Source organism: Ricinus communis, chromosome 6, assembly GCF_019578655.1.
Source record: "Ricinus communis isolate WT05 ecotype wild-type chromosome 6, ASM1957865v1, whole genome shotgun sequence".
Lineage (NCBI taxonomy): Eukaryota > Viridiplantae > Streptophyta > Magnoliopsida > Malpighiales > Euphorbiaceae > Ricinus > Ricinus communis.
The window spans coordinates 8,221,103-8,232,806 of NC_063261.1; the positions used below are offsets into that span (position 1 = coordinate 8,221,103).

The following is an 11,704-nucleotide window of genomic DNA, read 5'->3' on the forward strand; positions in this document are numbered from 1 at the left end:
ACATATAGTCAATATCAACAAGTATATATTCATAACCATGAGAAGGTGGAAGTGGTCCCATAAAATCAATGCCCCACACATCAAACAGTTTAACCACAAGATTAAAAGTTTGAGGCATTTTATTTCTTTTGCTAATATTTCCACTTCTTTGGCATCTATCATATTTAGCACAAAAAACATGAGCATCCTTAAATAATAAAGGCCAAAAGAAACCTGATTGAAGAACCTTGTAGATTGTTTTCTTACCACTAAAATAACCTCCACAATCCATTTCATGGCAAAAGGCGAGAATACTTTATTGCTCATCTTTAGGAACACATCTTCTAATCATTTGATTAGAATAATGTTTAAGCAAATACGGGTCATCTCAATAATAATGCTCATACACAAATAAAAATCTTTTCTTTTCTTACCATGTTAAGTTAGGTCTCATAATACCACACGCCAAATAGCTTACAATATCAGCAATACTATGGCTCATGACTTACCATAAATAATTGTTCATCGGGACAGGTCTTATTAATTATGTTTTTAGAATCAAGGTTATCAAAATCGAAAATCAACCTCGAAAGGTGATCAACAACTATATTTTCACTACCTTTTTTTTTATCTTTTATCTCTATATCAAATTCTTGCAATAAGAGCACCCACCGAATAAGCCATGGTTTAGCATTAGGCTTAGTTAGAAGATATCTCAAAGTTGCATGATCTGAATGCATAATAACTTTAGATCCCACCAAGTAAGATCTGAATTTGTCTAGTGAAAATACAACAGCTAGAAATTCTTTTTCAGTTGTTGAATAGTTCATTTAAGCATCATCAAGAGTTTTGCTAGCATAGTATATTACATGTCACGACCCCACCCGTGGGCCCGTGACCGGCACTAGGGAATGGGTAGGCGTAAGGCCACCGAAACCCGTAGTAAGCCTGACACTCACTGACTTAAACAAATCTCATCTCAAATTAATATTAATAAAGCCAAAAATTATCTTAAATGCTACATTTTACATAATTTAATCGGTCTGCCAGAAGAACTAGGCGAGACCTGAAACTCAGAAAATTTACAACTGATACATCTACTATTACTACTGCGGAGAATCTAAGATTTACCAATTTATATACCAAATCAAATACATCACCCGATGATGAAGGAGTCGGGTTACTGAATAAGAGTCGCGGGAGAACTAACAGTCACGAATCCGAAAGAACATAAATGGAGGTATGGGTCTAGAGTGAGTTAAAATCAAATAATCTAGGGACTATTGCTTCTTCTCAGAAAACATAGATTATTCAAATCAGTATATCAAACTATACTATAATCATACCCTACTATTTCCTTCACATAAAATATTAATCATTCGAATCAAAATATCAACCATGCACGTAAATACAAATCACATTATAATCAAATACCATAATAAATAAATAAATAAAAATATATATTTACTTTTACGGGACGAGTGGCTCGGTAGAACCCTAAACCCCAAAATCTAGTAGCCATTCGGCTCTCTTAATCCAATAAGACTGGCGCCCCGAGAGCAATGCTCGACCAGGGACCTTACCTCCAGTCTGGTGACTTAAGTATCCAAATAAGAAATCTAGTAGCCATTCGGCTCTCTTAATCCAATAAGACCGGCGCCCCGAGAGCAATGCTCGACCAGGGACCTTACCTCCGGCAATTTACACAAATCAGCCTAGAGAGCCATGCTCGACCAGGGCAAACCCCATGAAAATCTTATTACATGTCCATGATCATTACCGATGTAACCCATCAAAGTGGCATGTTCTACAAGCCACATTTCCCAAAACACAATCATCACATATAATAAATATCATTATCTGATGAACTCAACCAACACATATCGAAATAAAGATTAAAGATTTAAGGTAAAACAACGTGCAATTTGTGAGGGGAAAAATAATAACGTTTATCTTATTATAATATACTAATAATAATATTTATATTATTTTAAATATTAATAATCAAGTGAAATCATTTATTTTGCGATACTAATAATCATATTAAGCACAAATTCTAAATAGCATATTAAAATCAGACTAGCAATAGCGCAAAGATTAAATGACTTTAACTCACAGGATTGGGCGACCTCCTAGCTCTGCTCCGGTGCCTCGGTTGGAGCGAGCCGAACAGACAGATCATCTAATCACGGAAAACAATTTATCAAAACGCTGAAACAATCGATCATTAATCCTAGGTCTAGACTCCTAGGACTGACTGTCTAAGAATCTCGACTCGGGAAAATTCTACCGAAAATCCGGCAGAACCTCCCCTAAAACACGAACATTACCCCCCGTAAAAACGGGTCCAAGACCTGCCAGAAGAACACTTCAAATACTTAACGATTCAAACAATAGGAGTCGGGTCCCCAAACTTCACTATTTCCCGACTCCGCCACACAGCACAAAATATGACTATGGCAAGCCAACTGACAGACAAATATTTTTGACTCACAAAATCATCAAATACTCAATATAATCCAATAGACACAATTAAACCAAGAATTTCTAAAATTAACGGGCCAAAGAAAATTACCGAAACGCTCGATCGTCGGCCGGAGTCCGATCGACGATCCGAACACACCATCGGACTCACAACGGCCGAAGGCGATCCCCGCCCGATTTTTCGATCCGACACCCGATCATCCGGAGAGATTTGCAGACGATCTCGACCGTCGATTCGCAAATGAAGCCCGATCGCCACGAAACCGGTGCCAATGCAAAGCTTGGGCTGAGGAAAGTCGGGATACGCCCTCCGATCATCCATCCTCCGGAGCTCACGGAAAAGCCCAAAACGCTTCGCCACTCTAAGTTTCACTTTGCCGGATCTTGCAACTCCGGCCACCCAGTCGCCGCGCGAAGAGCCCTCGTAGGGCCGATCGCCACCCAACTCGGCCAACAACGGCCGGAAGCACGCCTTGCGCTCTTGGCCCTTCGCCGCCGCTCCGTCGGCCGGCTCCGCGCCCCGGTTGCCACCGCTGCGTCCCTCTCTCTCTTTCCGGCGCCGCACTCTCTCTCTCTCTCTCCTCCTTTCTTCTTCCCCGATTTTCTTTCCTTTCAATATCGACATTAGGCCCCCGAACTTTTCCTTATTGCAATTTGGTCCCTCAACTTTCTTAATTACTTACAATTTCATCCCGCAGAATTCCAATTTGACCCCCAAACTTCTTTTTAGCCTTTCAATTAAGCCCCTAACTATTTAATTTGGGCCAAATCCGAATTATTGAAAATACACAATTACAAAAATACCCCTGACCGACATATTTATTTATGAAAATACCAAACTCACAAATTTCCATTAAACCCTCACAAAAATAAAATTATACTTTTAATCCTTATTCCAAAATAATCCTCCAATTAAATCCTACACACAATTAAATTAAATAATCAATTTCCAACTTAAAATTTAATACTACTAATCAATTATAATACCAATTTTCCCAAAATTCTTTTATAAAAACATCCTTTATAATTTCTTCCAAAATTTTCCAATATATAATTTTACTTATATAAATATGCATTTGGAAAAAAAAATTTGAATAACCAAAATATAATCATTTCTCAAATAGTTTACTTAATTACTCCTTAAAAATCAAACTAATTGGATATGGAAAATAACTCATTTATTAAATATATAAAAATTCGGGGTGTTACATTCTCCCCCCCTTAAAAAAAATTCGACCTCGAATTTTAAAAGAAAAGGGCTACACTCTGAAACTAATTAGGAACCTCTCATCTCCAACCCTACTTGGAAACTTTTCCTCGGCAGAAATAAACCACAAGACTTATCGACAAAACCCTTAAACAGAACTGGCGAACCTGAAAATCCGCGATCCTCACTTACTACTCCTCGGAAACCAAATCTTCACTTGCTTCCACACACTAAGGGTCCAACACGAGCAAAGGATCGAAAATATACTTCCTCAACTCAGACCTACGAACAACTGGATTTAACCTCAGAGAACATTACTAATACTTGGCGGCAAGTCCAACTTACATGCCACCTCACAAACCTGCCGACAAAACCAAGGGTTTCCACACAAGAAGGGCCAATTCTGATCCTGCCAAAAATCCACTCACCAAATTTCCTTCCTAATGACGTGTCCCTTACACACGCAGAAAATTCTTAACATCCACATCACATCATCCTCGATATAACATCCATCTGATCGCATCAACCGACACAACCCATGCCATCCTGACACAAGATTCCTCCTTGATTGAAATCCAAAAGCCTCCCTTATAATCTAACATGGGGCCTACAGCTCCACATACTCACTCTCTCAACAACTCAACTCGTCATCCAGAGAATTCTCAAGCTAACACTATTTACTTTGAAAAATTACATCTTTACTTACTTTATAATCATCACTGATAAAAACTTTATTATCTTGAAAAACACTTTTACAAAATCGTAAAATCTCTAGCCATTTCTCTTTATATAAAATTCTACAATATCGCGCACCAGGGTGATGATGCCCCTATCACCAAGGGTTGCAATGCACAATGTATGATGCATGCCCTAAAATGAATTTATGTATGCCTAACAGTGAAATGCCATATGCATTCTTACGGGACTGGGCGCAATATTGTATTTTAAAACACTTGTTCTACTTAGAAAAATAAACAATGTTCGCTTAAGTTTCTCTGGATTTCCGAGCATCCGAAAACACTCCTGCCACCTTTCTTAAGCTTCTTACAACCACAAAACTCAACCATAATAGCTGACATCCGCTCGACTTCCCAGGCACTACCTTAGGCGCTACTCAATAAGGCGATGCCTGATGCGATGACGAGGCAGTCCATGACACGACTGCAACCACGCTCTACACTAAAACTGACTGCGGTGCCCACCATCGAAACCACAATCAAAGCTTCTAAAGGCGGACTGCACTAATCACTTGAAGAAACAGCACGAGTCTATCGCGCTTCGGATCTTCCCATCGCTACAAGGCACATTCTCAGCACAGCACCAAGGACAAGCTTACAAGAAAGGAAAGACTGACTCTCTAACAGTGAAGGCTGATACACTGGAGTCAATGAAAACAACAAGACAGACATGATCCTAACTCCGCAGTACCAAGAAAAATCTTAACTTAGGTCGAAGGAAATCTAAACCTAAGCTCTGATACCAACTTTGTCACGACCCCACCCGTGGGCCCGTGACCGGCACTAGGGAATGGGTAGGCGTAAGGCCACCGAAACCCGTAGTAAGCCTGACACTCACTGACTTAAACAAATCTCATCTCAAATTAATATTAATAAAGCCACAAATTATCTTAAATGCTACATTTTACATAATTTAATCGGTCTGCCAGAAGAACTAGGCGAGACCTGAAACTCAGAAAATTTACAACTGATACATCTACTATTACTACTGCGGAGAATCTAAGATTTACCAATTTACATACCAAATCAAATACATCACCCGATGATGAAGGAGTTTGAATAAGAGTCATGGAGAACTAAATACGAATCCGAAAAAACATAAATGGAGACCGGTCTCGAGAGTGAGTTAAAATCAAATAATCTAGGGACTATTGCTTCTTCTCAGAAAACATAGATTATTCAAATCAGTATATCAAACTATACTATAATCATACCCTACTATTTCCTTCACATAAAATATTAATCATTCGAATCAAAATATCAACCATGCACGTAAATACAAATCACATTATAATCAAATACCATAATAAATAAATAAATAAAAATATATATTTACTTTTACGGGACGAGTGGCTCGGTAGAACCCTAAACCCCAAAATCTAGTAGCCATTCGGCTCTCTTAATCCAATAAGACTGGCGCCCCGAGAGCAATGCTCGACCAGGGACCTTACCTCCAGTCTGGTGACTTAAGTATCCAAATAAGAAATCTAGTAGCCATTCGGCTCTCTTAATCCAATAAGACTGGCGCCCCGAGAGCAATGCTCGACCAGGGACCTTACCTCTAGTCTGGTCACTTAAGTATCCAAATAAGCCGGTGCCCCGAGAGCAATGCTCGACCAGGGACCTTACCTCCGGCAATTTACACAAATCAGCCCAGAGAGCCATGCTCGACCAGGGCAAACCCATGAAAATCTTATTACATGTCCATGATCATTACCGGTGCGCATGCGGTCCTGATGTAACCCATCAGGCGGCATGTTCTACAAGCCACATTTCCCAAAACACAATCATCACATATAATAAATATCATTATCTGATGAACTCAACCAACACATATCGAAATAAAGATTAAAGATTTAAGGTAAAACAACGTGCAATTTGTGAGGGGAAAAATAATAACGTTTATCTTATTATAACATACTAATAATAATATTTATATTATTTCAAATATTAATAATCAAGTGAAATCATTTATTTTGAGATACTAATAATCATATTAAGCACAAATTCTAAATAGCATATTAAAATCAGACTAGCAATAGCGCAAAGATTAAATGACTTTAACTCACAGGATTGGGCGACCTCCTAGCTTTGCTCCGGTGCCTCGGTTGGAGCGAGCCAATGCATGATCATCTAATCACGGAAAACAATTTATCAAAACGCTGAAACAATCGATCATTAATCCTAGGTCTAGACTCCTAGGACTGACTGTCTAAGAATCTCGACTCGGGAAAATTCTACCGAAAATCCGGCAGAACCTCCCCTACAACACGAACATTACCCCCCGTAAAAACGGGTCCAGGACTTGCCAGAAGAACACTTCAAATACTTAACGATTCAAACAATAGGAGTCGGGTCCCCAAACTTCACTATTTCCCGACTCCGCCACACAGCACAAAATACGACTATGGCAGGCCAACTGACAGACAAATATTTTTGACTCACAAAATCATCAAATACTCAATATAATCCAATAGACACAATTAAACCAAGAATTTCTAAAATTAACGGGCCAAAGAAAATTCACGGAGTCCGATCGACGATCCGAACACACCATCGGACTCACAACGACGCTACCAAGACGATCCCCGCCTGATTTTTGATCCGACACCCAATCATCCGGAGAGATTTGCGACGATCTCGACGGCCGATTCGCAAATGAAGCCCGATCGCCACGAAACCGGTGCCAATGCAAAGCTTGAGCTGAGGAAAGTCGGGATACGCCCTCCGATCATCCATCCTCCGCTGGAGCTCGCCGGAAAAGCCCAAAAACGCGGCTGCCACTCTAAGTTTCACTACGGATCTTGCAACTCCGGCCACCCCAGGCGTCGCCATCGCCGAAGAAAGCCTCGCCGAGAGAGCCGATCGCCACCCAACTCGGCCGCCAACAACGCCAAACGGCCGGAACACGCCCGCTCTTCCGCCGCTGGGCTTCGCCCAAGACGCCGCTCCGTCGGCGCCGCGCCCGACGGTTGCCACCGCGCCCTTCTCTCTCTCTCTCTCTCTCTCTCCTCCTTTCTTCTTCCCCGATTTTCTTTACTTTCAATATCGACATTAGGCCCCCGAACTTTTCCTTATTGCAATTTAGTCCCTCAACTTTCTTAATTACTTACAATTTCATCCCGCAGAATTCCAATTTGACCCCCAAACTTCTTTTTAGCCTTTCAATTAAGCCCCTAACTATTTAATTTGGGCCAAATCCGAATTATTGAAAATACACAATTACAAAAATACCCCCACCGAGCATATTTATTTACGAAAATACCAAACTCACAAATTTCCATTAAACCCTCACAAAAATAAAATTATACTTTTAATCCTTATTCCAAAATAATCCTCCAATTAAATCCTACACACAATTAAATTAAATAATCAATTTCCAACTTAAAATTTAATACTACTAATCAATTATAATACCAATTTTCCCAAAATTCTTTTATAAAAACATCCTTTATAATTTCTTCCAAAATTTTCCAATATATAATTTTACTTATATAAATATGCATTTGGAAAAAAAAATTTGAATAACCAAAATATAATCATTTCTCAAATAGTTTACTTAATTACTCCTTAAAAATCAAACTAATTGGATATGGAAAATAACTCATTTATTAAATATATAAAAATTCGGGGTGTTACATTACATGTAAAGCTTTATCAACTCTTTGGCCTATAACTGCTCCTATAGCATAATCAGATGCATCACATACTATCTCAAAAGGAAGAGACCAACCAGGTGCCATAATAACAGGTGCACTAGTCAATCTTTCTTTCAAAGTATTAAAAGTAGAAAGACATGCATCATCAAAAACAAAATTAACATTCTTAGCCAGCAATTCAATTAAAGGACGAGCAATTTTAGAAAAGTCTTTAATAAAATGCCTATAAAATTCTACATGGCCAAGAAAACTTCTAATGCCTTTTACTAAAGAAGGAGGGGCAATTTGGTAATTAAATCAAATTTTGCCTTGTCGACTTCAATACCTTTATTAGAAACTATATGTCCTAGCACAATATCATGTTTAACCATGAAATAACTCTTTTTCCAACTCAAAGTTAAGTTACATTCAATGCATCTCTCAAGAATACGAGTCAAATTACTTAAACATATATCAAATAAGGAGTCAAAAACTGAAAAATTATCCATAAATACCTCGATGCAGTCTTCTAACATATTAGAGAAAATAGAAAGCATACATCTTTATAATGTTGCAAGAGTGTTGCAAAATCCAAACGGCATTCTCCTAAATGCAAAAGTTTCAAAGGGACATATGAAAGTTGTCTTTTGTTGATCTTCAAGTGCAATAGGTATTTGATAATAACTTGAAAGTCCATCAAGAAAATAGTAAAATCCATGTCTTGCTAAACGCTCTAACATTTTATCAATAAAAGGAAGAGAAAAATGACCATTCTTTGTTGCAGCATTTAATTTTCTATAATCAATATACATATTATCCACCCTGTAGTCATCCTTGTGGGAACTAACTCCCATTTTTCGTTCTTAACAACTGTAATAGCGGAATTTTTAGGTACTACATGAACAACGCTTACCAAATTACTATCAGCTATAGGGAATATGATACTCTCATCTAATAACTTTTGGACTTCCTTTTTCACCACCTATTTCATGTTAGGATTAAGCTTTCTTTGGATATCTCTAACAGCTTTGACATTGTCCTCTAAAATAATCTTATGCATACACATTATTGGACCAATACCCTTGATATAAAAAATCCTCCATCCAATAGCTTTCTTAAGTCTTCTTAATTCTCTAATAGTTGTCTTTTCCTCTAAAGGAGAAAGATCAAAAGCTGCAATTATTAGGTATGTATTCTTTTCTCCCAAAAGAACATTATTTAAGTGTGTTAGATAACTCCTTAAGCTCAAGTTTAAGTGGTTCATTAATAATTTCTAATTCTTTTTCAATGGGAGAATCTAAAGGTTAAACAATATTTTCATCAAGTGACACTGGAATAGCTTCATCTAACTTATCATGAAAGTCTAAGGCTTTTTCGTCTAAGTTTTCTTCAACTTTTTCCAATGTTAATGCAATTGCTAACTTATCATCTTTATTTTTTAAATATGTTTCATAAAAAAAATAATCCATACAATCAACATATGAACATTCATAAATTGAAGTACTAGGAGATAGAGTTAGAGAATCAAACACTTTAAATTCGACATTCTCTCCCAAGACTGTCATAGTTAGCTTCCCATTGTGCACGTCAATAACTATTCTGGTAGTTGCCATGAAAGGTCTACAAAGGAGTATTGTTTGCTCCTTATCCCTTGCTACTGTATTTTCCATGTCAAAAAATCACAAAGTCAGCAGGGATTATCAGTTTTTCTACATGAATCAGCAAATCCTCCATTATGCCTCTTGGATACTTAATCAATCTATCAGCTAGTTGTAGAGACATGGTAGTTGGCTTTAATTCTCCTAAGCTAAGTTGTGCATATATTGAATATGGCATGAAGTTGAAGCTTGCACCTAAATCGAACATGGCTTTAGCAACTTCTTTATCCCTATTGTCATATCAATGGTAAAGCTCCCAGGATCTTTCATCTTAGGAGGTAATTATTGTTGGAGAATGGTATTTGTTGTTTCAGATACCATAACTTTTTTATTATTCCCATATCTCCTTTTGTTGGAATTTAGCTCCTTGAAGAACTTGGCATAAGCTGGCATACTTCTAATAATATCCAACAAAGGCAAATTAATGTTAACTTTAGAAAGCATATCAAAAATTTCAAAAAATTGCTTATCCTGTTTACTTTCTTTCAATCTTTTCAGGAATGGAATAGGAGGCTTAGCTGCCTTATGAAACTTATGTCTTGAAAATGCCTTTTTGTCTTTATTTTTTTATCCAAGATTGGGCTCCACTCTTTCTTCTTTCCATACATCTCCTTCAGTTATTTTTACATCAACTAGTCTATCTTCTTTTGATGTATCTGTATAAGAAGAATCTTTCTCAATTAAGTTTTCAACATTATTATCAAATAACTCACCATCCTTAAGAACAATGATTGTTTTAGCTTGCTCAGGTTAACTTGGCAATTTTTCTTTCTTGTTTTCTTGTATAGCTTCAGCAATTTGTGCAATTTGAGTTTCCAATCGCTTCATTGAAGCTTATATGGAATCAGTTTTCTTTTTATTTTTTCCATTTTATCATGGGTAGCTGTCATAAAAGATTGGAGTGTTTCCTCCAAACTTGATTTTCTTTTGAGGTGCTTGTCCTTGATTAGGGAATGGAGGTTTTGATTCTTTGAGTATTGAGGCTCTTAATTTTGATATTGGGGCTGGTTTTGGTTCTCAATACTTGTGATGGGTTGTGATCATTATTTTTTCAAAAAATTTGGATGGCTCCTCTATCCTGGATTGTAAATGTTGGAGTATGGATTATTCCTAGGTTGCCTAGGCTGATAAGATCCTATCAAGTTAATCTGTTCATAATCATTTTCTGCATAAGTCTCACAAGATGAGCAAACATTAGCACCATGACCATAAACACCACCTTATTGCTTGGTACATTCTTAGTTATAACAAGTATCTTAACTTGTTTAGTTAATTCAACTATTTGTATAGTCATCTTATTATTAGACACAACTTCATTCACTCATACTCTTTTTGTTCTCACACTCTTTTATTGTTAATTGGCTCCTAACATCTCAAAGATATCATAAACCTCATCAACAGTTTTTTCTAACATAGCACCCCCAGCTGCATTATCAATCTTACATTGATATAGTTGTGTTAAACCATCATAGAATGATTGGTTAGTCATAGGAAGTGGGTATCCATGGTATGGGCATTGCAATAAAAGTGATTTAAAGCGATCTCATGCTTTATGAAAGGATTCAATACCCTTTTGATAAAAGTTGAAAATTTCAGCCCTTAATTCTTTGGTCTTTTAATATGAGTAAAATTTACTCATAAATTTTTGATAAACTTCATCCCAAGTTCTCAAAGAATTAGGAGGTAAGGTCACTAACCAAGCCTTTGCTTTCTCTTTTAATGAGTAAGGAAAACATCTCATCTTTAATTAGTCTTCATTTAGTCTAGATAATGGGGATATATGAACTATAGCATAACATTTCCTAATAAATGTTAATGCATCTTTACTAGGCATACCATAAAATGAAGGAAGCATATTAAAATGAATGTTCTTAAATTCATAATTCCTAGATGCATCACCTAGAACTATGCATGAAATAGTGTTACTAATTATAGGATGAGCATAATCCTTCATGGTCATTTGCCTTTGAACTGCAACTTCTCTTTGATCATTAGCCATTA

General features: G+C 37.1%; 1 non-coding gene across 1 annotated transcript; it reads left to right on the forward strand.

The window, feature by feature from the left end:
• The first annotated feature begins 11,201 nt into the window (after positions 1-11,201).
• LOC112533747 lies at positions 11,202-11,309 on the forward strand. Its single transcript, XR_003078081.1, has one exon. It is a non-coding gene; the product is annotated as a small nucleolar RNA R71 (small nucleolar RNA).
• Positions 11,310-11,704: the final 395 nt, after the last annotated feature.